General features: G+C 37.6%; 1 pseudogene; it reads right to left on the bottom strand.

The window, feature by feature from the left end:
• Positions 1–921: 921 nt before the first annotated feature.
• LOC147889781 (oleosin G pseudogene) lies at positions 922–1,374 on the bottom strand (annotated as a pseudogene).
• Between the last annotated feature and the right edge of the window lie 5,792 nt (positions 1,375–7,166).

Raw genomic sequence — 7,166 nt, 5'->3', positions numbered from 1 at the left:
TAGTCTAAAGGACAATGTATCAAATACTAAATGCATTACTAAAGGACAATGTGTTAATACTAAATGCATTACTAAAGGACAATGTATCAATACCAAATGCATTAGGAAAATTCAGAACATGCTCTAAACGACAAATGTAGCGCCGAATTTCCTGCATTAGCACTCCTAAGAAAGTGCAATTTCAAGAATCATTGACGAGCTTCATTTTAAGATGCACAAATGCTCCAAGAATTTAAATTTGAAAAAAAAAAAAGCATATCCTTTGAAGGGCGCATAAATTAACATTATTCCTACATAACCACATTATATCGGGTCACTAAAAGCATAAGAAATAAAGCATATGCTGGAGGCTTTTACAATTACTCGATACAAGACGCTCTCTAGTTGAGGTGGTCATAAACATACTAGGTACTTATACAACATCGCCTCATGAAAGACCCTCGCCACCTTTTACATTCCTTCTCATACTATTGATACGATCGTATTTGACACGTACAAGAATGTAAAACTTAAAACTTAATAGGAGTCCACAATCCATCCTTGAATAGTACAGATACAAACAGGCCTAGTTTAATGCTTCGACAAATGAATCGCGTGGCTCAATGGGCGAAGTTCAGGTGATGTCGACAAAAATATAATCGTTAAGACCATACAGCACCCTAAGGAAAACACAATTTCATTTGTTACAATAAGCTTAGAAAATAAGACAAAACCTGAAATCGTTATGAGGAATCGGTTTGACAAGCTGTCTACTCACGTAGAAGCTGCTACCGGCAAACAAGAAACTGAAGCCCCAGATTCGGGCATGCTACGTAAACCAGTAAATGAACTAACGATCCCAAGCGTATTAATTCGACTTTCCATATGGTTCATCGTGAAATCTGGTGCTGCACTTGTTCTCTACAATCAGAACACATCGTCTCAACCGGACTCCTGCGCTTTTGCCTGCATCTGTCCACCGATATCACGAGCCTTGTGCTTCACCTGCTCAGCGGTTTCTTGAATTTTCATCTTTGCGTAATCTACCTGTTCAGCTCCAGGGGGTTGACGACCCTTGAAGTAGTTGTAGATCCAGGAAATGAATGAGACAGTGGCCACTCCAGCTGTTCCTGCAGCAAGCACCCCCCCTATACACAAGAAGAGCACAAAGCCGGCAGGGACCAGTATAGGACTGAAGAGGAGGAATACCGGAGTCAGAAGAAGCAGGGTAATGATGGTACCGGCAACGGTCAAGCCTCCCAGAAACAAAAAGATACCTCCAATAGTAAGCAACGTGATCAGACCAAGGATCTGACTAGAAGTTGGGCTGCGCTCTTGAATTTTCTGCATGGTTCCATGAGCCTGATCCCGAGTCTCTCGAGCCCGATCACCCATTTTCCTTCTTAATAATGAGAATACAGCTACACTCTGAGCTTCTTACACCGGATACAACGACCAGGCTAAGCCTAAAAGTGCTGAGTTGCAAGGCGCACACTACAATGAAACAGCACTAGTCTGGTTTTCTCGGAAGACGAACAGCGTGATGCAAGAACGTAGCTGACGAGTGTCCGCCGTCTGTAAGAGGTGGCACGAAGGTCCGCATGCAGACAGGCCATATGGCTGGAGATCGCTGATCATAAGGCACGCACCACACGTCTACATGCAAACCCAACATTACTCGCTTACCATACAATACCCCTCTCTCCGCAGTTCTTGTGGCCGTGCATGCATCCACACTCACGCACCCATATGCCCGCACTCACACATGCGTGCAGGAGAGTGTGTGTGTGTGTGTGTGTGAGAGAGAGAGAGAGAGAGAGAGAGAGAGAGAGACAATGCCTCTTTAGCAACTAGCAAATAAGGAGACTTTAGGAGAGTCTCTTGTTCCTTTCACTATAGATCTTCATGTTGTTTTCTAGTGGTGCTCTCAAGTCTCACTCACTCTATATGCTAAACTCTTGGCCGGTTTTTATTTACCTCAAGAAGGCTTGCACTTTGCATTAATGCACACTTTGGGGCCTTTGTCTCCCTTGAATACTATGATACACTCATGAAATAAGTTTTCCCTTAAGTCTTATGAATACATTTGTATGCCTTTCTACATTCCACTTCCTAATAATCAATATGTTTTCACATGCATTGGGTATCTTGCTTCATCCTCAAGTATGATATTCTAAGAGAAAATAGATATTTACACGAGTTAATATGGACATTTTTAGGATCATTTTGGTTTAAAAAAGCTTCTATTCACATAATGGAATGTAGTTTTATAACCTATTAGTATTTTCATATGCAACTTTTCTATGAGAAATAAAATTGAAATTCCTTTTGGGTGTCTTTAACTTAACCTAGGTTTGTCGTTTCTTCAATGCGTATGCTAAGAATATTAAGGTAGGTTTTTAAAATAGCACCATTCAATTTAGTCCTTACATTGATTAGTTTGCAAGGATTGCTTACACAAGTTTAAAACAGATGGCAAAAGGGATTTACAAGACCTATAAGTAGCATAAGCAACCCATAAGTGTGCACCTCATAAGCAACCCATAAGTGTGTACCTCTAGCTCAGTAGGATTTGACATGGAGAACATGTCCATATAGAATGTTAAGGTCCATGGTAGTGGGCACATTTGTTAGATGTATTGTGGGGGCTGTAGGGCTATGCATCCATTGGAACGCATGTGTGATGTGGCGATGGTGGTACGTGCTATGCATAATCTATAGTGTGGCAAAGTGGCATAGCTCCATTAAATTACAATGACTCTTGTATGACTTGGCTACCTATGGAAGCTTGACTTGATTAGTGATCTTGACAATTTCTCTTGTATCAATGTGGAATGCCTTCAAAATTAATAGCAATTGATAGATCTCTATGTGAGGCTCATGTGTCAATGCAATCATATCCTTGGCGCTATGTTCTTAGGTGACCAAAGTTTGGATTTCTACCATTAATCTAAATGCTGGTCCATGGGTGGCTGTTGAAACATATTGCCTAACCACATGGACACAATAAAGTGTAAACCCTAAGAAAGGGTAGAAAACATCTATGGATATATAGCAAGGAGACTTTAGTGTTAGTGCTCTCTCTCTCTCTCTCTCTCTCTCTCTCTCTCTCTCTCTCTCTCTACATATACATATCATATACATATACATATAGAGGATATGTATATGTATATGTATATATATATGCATATGCATATGTATATGTATATGTAGGTAGTGTATGTAGTGAGATTAAATTGTTATTTGCTATCTACAATGATAATTTCTTAAGGTGGAGGCAATGGGAAAATTGATGAGATAATTCCAGTCATTATCCTTTTGATTCATGCCTTATATATGTATGTACACACACACACACACACACACACACACACACACACACACACACACACACACACACACACACACACACACACACACACACACACACACACACACACACACACACACACACACACACACACACACACACACACACACACACACACACACACACACACACACACACATTTTTTCACTTGATCATCTCTTCACACACACACACAAACACAAACCCCCCCTAAAATTATTATCCCCCCATTAAAAAATAAAAAAGTTTAATTTTAGTTTCTCCCCCTTTCTTTTCCATTTTATTTCCTCCAGCTACATACACTCTTGAGTTAAAATTCCCCTTTGTCCCTTTTAAAAGCCTTAGCTAATGATAATATTGATTTTTATTCCCCCCACATTCTGCCTTAATGCTACCTAATTCAAACCTTTATTAGTACTCCTATACTAATTTTTTAGTACCCCTTTTTTATTTGTTTTTAACATTTTTTAAAGTCCCCCCTTCCCCTTCGATTTTCAATATCACTCTTGGTAATCAAATTTAATTTTTATTTTTTCTTTTTACCTCTCCTATTTTGTGTGGCATTAGAGGCTAATTAATTACAATTTTCTTAGACCTCATTCTTTTCTTTCTAATGTATTTTCATTCCCAGGCACAAACCTCCCCCCCCCCCCCCTCCCTTTAGAATTTTTACTTTAGTTTCCTACATACTTTTGTGCATGTTAATTATTTTTACCACCAAATGGCTTTTGACCCCTTTAAAACTAACCCTACCACTAACCCACAATTCTACCCCTTACCCCTTTCCCTTCTCGTAGTTCTTTTCCTTAGCATATTTGCGGTCCGCCTTGTCACTGCTTTGCAATGAGATATTGAAACTTTATATGTTGAAGGTGTGGCATTCACTGGTTTTTTTATTAAGTCAACCTTATGGTTGACTTGTGCTTTTTGTCTCTTATGACCTCGTCACTTATAGAATTATTGAGTCAACCTTATGGTTGACTTTAGCTTTACGACTCTTATGACCCACTTTATGCGCTTCCCTCTTTTGTAATGGACTTTTTAAATTGAAACTGTAGTTCCCCCTAGGTACTTAATGTTTATTGCCTTGTTTTTTGCTATTTTATATTCTTTCTTTATCCCTAACCTTTGTTTTATTAGTACCTTTACTACATTTTGTGTGTGTGTGTGTGAGGATAATTTTTAGTTTTTTAAGGCATTTATTGCTTGCACTCTTTGATGTTGATGCTTTTTTTGTAGTCCCTTAAACATTTAATTATATATTTATACATTTAATAAGCTAAAATTCCCATTTATCCTTTCTTTTACTTTTTTAAAAATTATTTTTTCCATAGTAATGGCTCGCTTATAATTTTTTTAATTCTATATTTCTCTCTAACTCAATTACTTTTTAGAACGTTTTTTTCCCTTTGCATTCTTAAAAGTTTTCATTGGGTCTGTAGTAACATACTTTTTACTCTCCTAATAGTGGCATGGTTTAAAGAAAATCTCTTAATCTTCTTGTTCTCAATTACTTTAGTTAGAGTAACTATTTGGTTCTTTCGGGTGTTTCTTTCTAACCCTTGCTTACCACCTTTTATTAAGATGGCCCATGGGTGTGGAATAACCTCCATGAATTGTTATTGAAAAATGAATTGTTAACCTAACCTTTTTCAGAGTTATATATCATTTTATTTGTACTCTCCCTAAAAAGTTTTATAGAAAAATTTATTGCTTATAATTATTACGATTCACTCATGAAAGTAATTACTTCTTTAAATTAGTTGTTCTTTACAAATGAACCTTTTCATTTAATTTTTCACAATAATATTTTTTGTTCCCTTGGCCGTTATCCCAATCGCCTTACTTAATTTAAGCAATCAATGATCGTTTTCAATATAGTATGCATTTCTTTGATTTATTTCCCTGATTAAATCAATTGCTTTATTCTAACTAATTTATTATTTGCAATTACTATAGTTAAATTGTTTTAATCTGTCTAACATTTAAGGGAGTGGTTCAACCCCCTTTAAGCACTTATGGCATTTTGAAATTTACTTGTGAATCTAGACGGTTGTCTACGTTCCTAGGTAAAGCAATAACACGCTAGGGGATATAGGCATTACCTGTCTACCCATTTGAAACGATGATGTTCCAACACCTGGTTTTTCTTGGATGGTGATAGGTAAGTGGAGCCTGACCTCGGAGCCTGGACTACCTGACAGATTCAACACTTTTGTAGCAATTTTTACTTTATGTGCACCCTTATTTTAATACAATGTTTTATCCACTCTAATTTGAGCTTCGTGTGCCATGTTGTTAAAAGGTTTTAATTTTTACACACACACACACACACACACACACACACACACAGAGAGAGAGAGAGAGAGAGAGAGAGAGAGAGAGAGAGAGAGAGAGAGAGGGAGAGAGAGAGACATGCATGTAGGGACCCAGGAATGCATGCGCCTGGCATGCGTGCATGTGTGTAAGCACACATGCATCCATCCATCCATACTTGCATGCATGCATACATACATACATACATGAGAGATACATACACATACATACATATATACATACACCCAACATATCTACACCATACATAAGTATGTACTCCATACATACATACATACATACATGCCTGCCTAAATGCATGCATACATACATATGCATATGTATGTATGTATGTATCATGCATGAATGCATGTATGTGTGAAGTCCAAGTTAAATATGATCAAGGATTGTGGAGATCTCAATTTATAATCATGACTCAAAGTATGTAACAACTTCATGGCTGAAATTTTAGTATGACTTGAATGTCAAAGACTTACATATTTATTGATGCACTTTAATTCTCAGTTCTTACAAGCTAAAAATACCATAAAACGTATTGCTAGTTCTACTAAATGAGTACTTATTTTGGTAGCATTGTTTGGATGTTGACATGTACATGGAAGACAAGTATGGATTTGGAGGCTGCTTTGTTTTAGGGATTTGGAAGCTAGTCGTGCTTGTTATGATGCTACCATGTGTATCCATTATGAATGACTTCGTTTATAATTAGTTTTACTTGGTAGGAGGGCATTGTTACATGTTGGCATATGTGGTCTTCATGAATCTTTGATTATTTGTTATTTTGACGCTACTATTATCGATATAATGGGGAACCTACTATGTAAATGGTGCTACTATGGATATAATGGAGTATGATTGTTTCTAATTATAAGGGATCCAACACATGTCAATTTGCAAATAAAAAATACTTGAGTATAAATACAAATGCAAATGCAAATAAAAATAAAAATATAAATGTGTGTGTGTGTATGTGTGCATGCATACATGTGCACGCATGCATATGTGTGTGTGTGTGTGGTACATGCATGCGTGTGTGCATGTGTGTGTGTGTGCACGTGTGCATGTGCATGCATGCATGTGTACGTGCGCGTGTGCTTCATATGGTTTTTTTGGTTTTTGCCAGTTGAGGGTTTTTACTAGTTTTAGTGACATATGTGCGATTGTGTTGTGTGGCACTTTTGTAAATACATCTTTGCTACAGAGTCTAGAGGGACGTGGGGCTTTACAAGGGCTTTCGGACGGGACTTATCCCACATCAATCGGGTCATAAGGGCCTGAGATATGTAATTAATTATGTTTGTGTGGACATGCGTTCCTATGGGGGGGGAGGTGGAGTGGTTTGATTTTAATTTTTTGGTGAAAAGAAGGTAGAGGGAGTATTCCAGAGAGTTAGAGGTTGACGAGTTTTTATGTGCTACGGTGAGAGAGAAGGTACGTATGGAGAATTCATAGCATGAAAGGGGGGTTTGGAGATTTGTTGGATTGAATGAATATACAACTTTTG

Source organism: Dipteris shenzhenensis, chromosome 20 (assembly GCF_047967505.1).
Source record: "Dipteris shenzhenensis isolate YYH24624 ecotype China chromosome 20, Dip_SZ_1.0, whole genome shotgun sequence".
Taxonomy (NCBI): Eukaryota; Viridiplantae; Streptophyta; class Polypodiopsida; order Gleicheniales; family Dipteridaceae; genus Dipteris; species Dipteris shenzhenensis.
The sequence above is the reverse complement of the archived record's forward strand: the minus strand, read 5'-3'. Positions and strand labels throughout refer to the sequence as shown.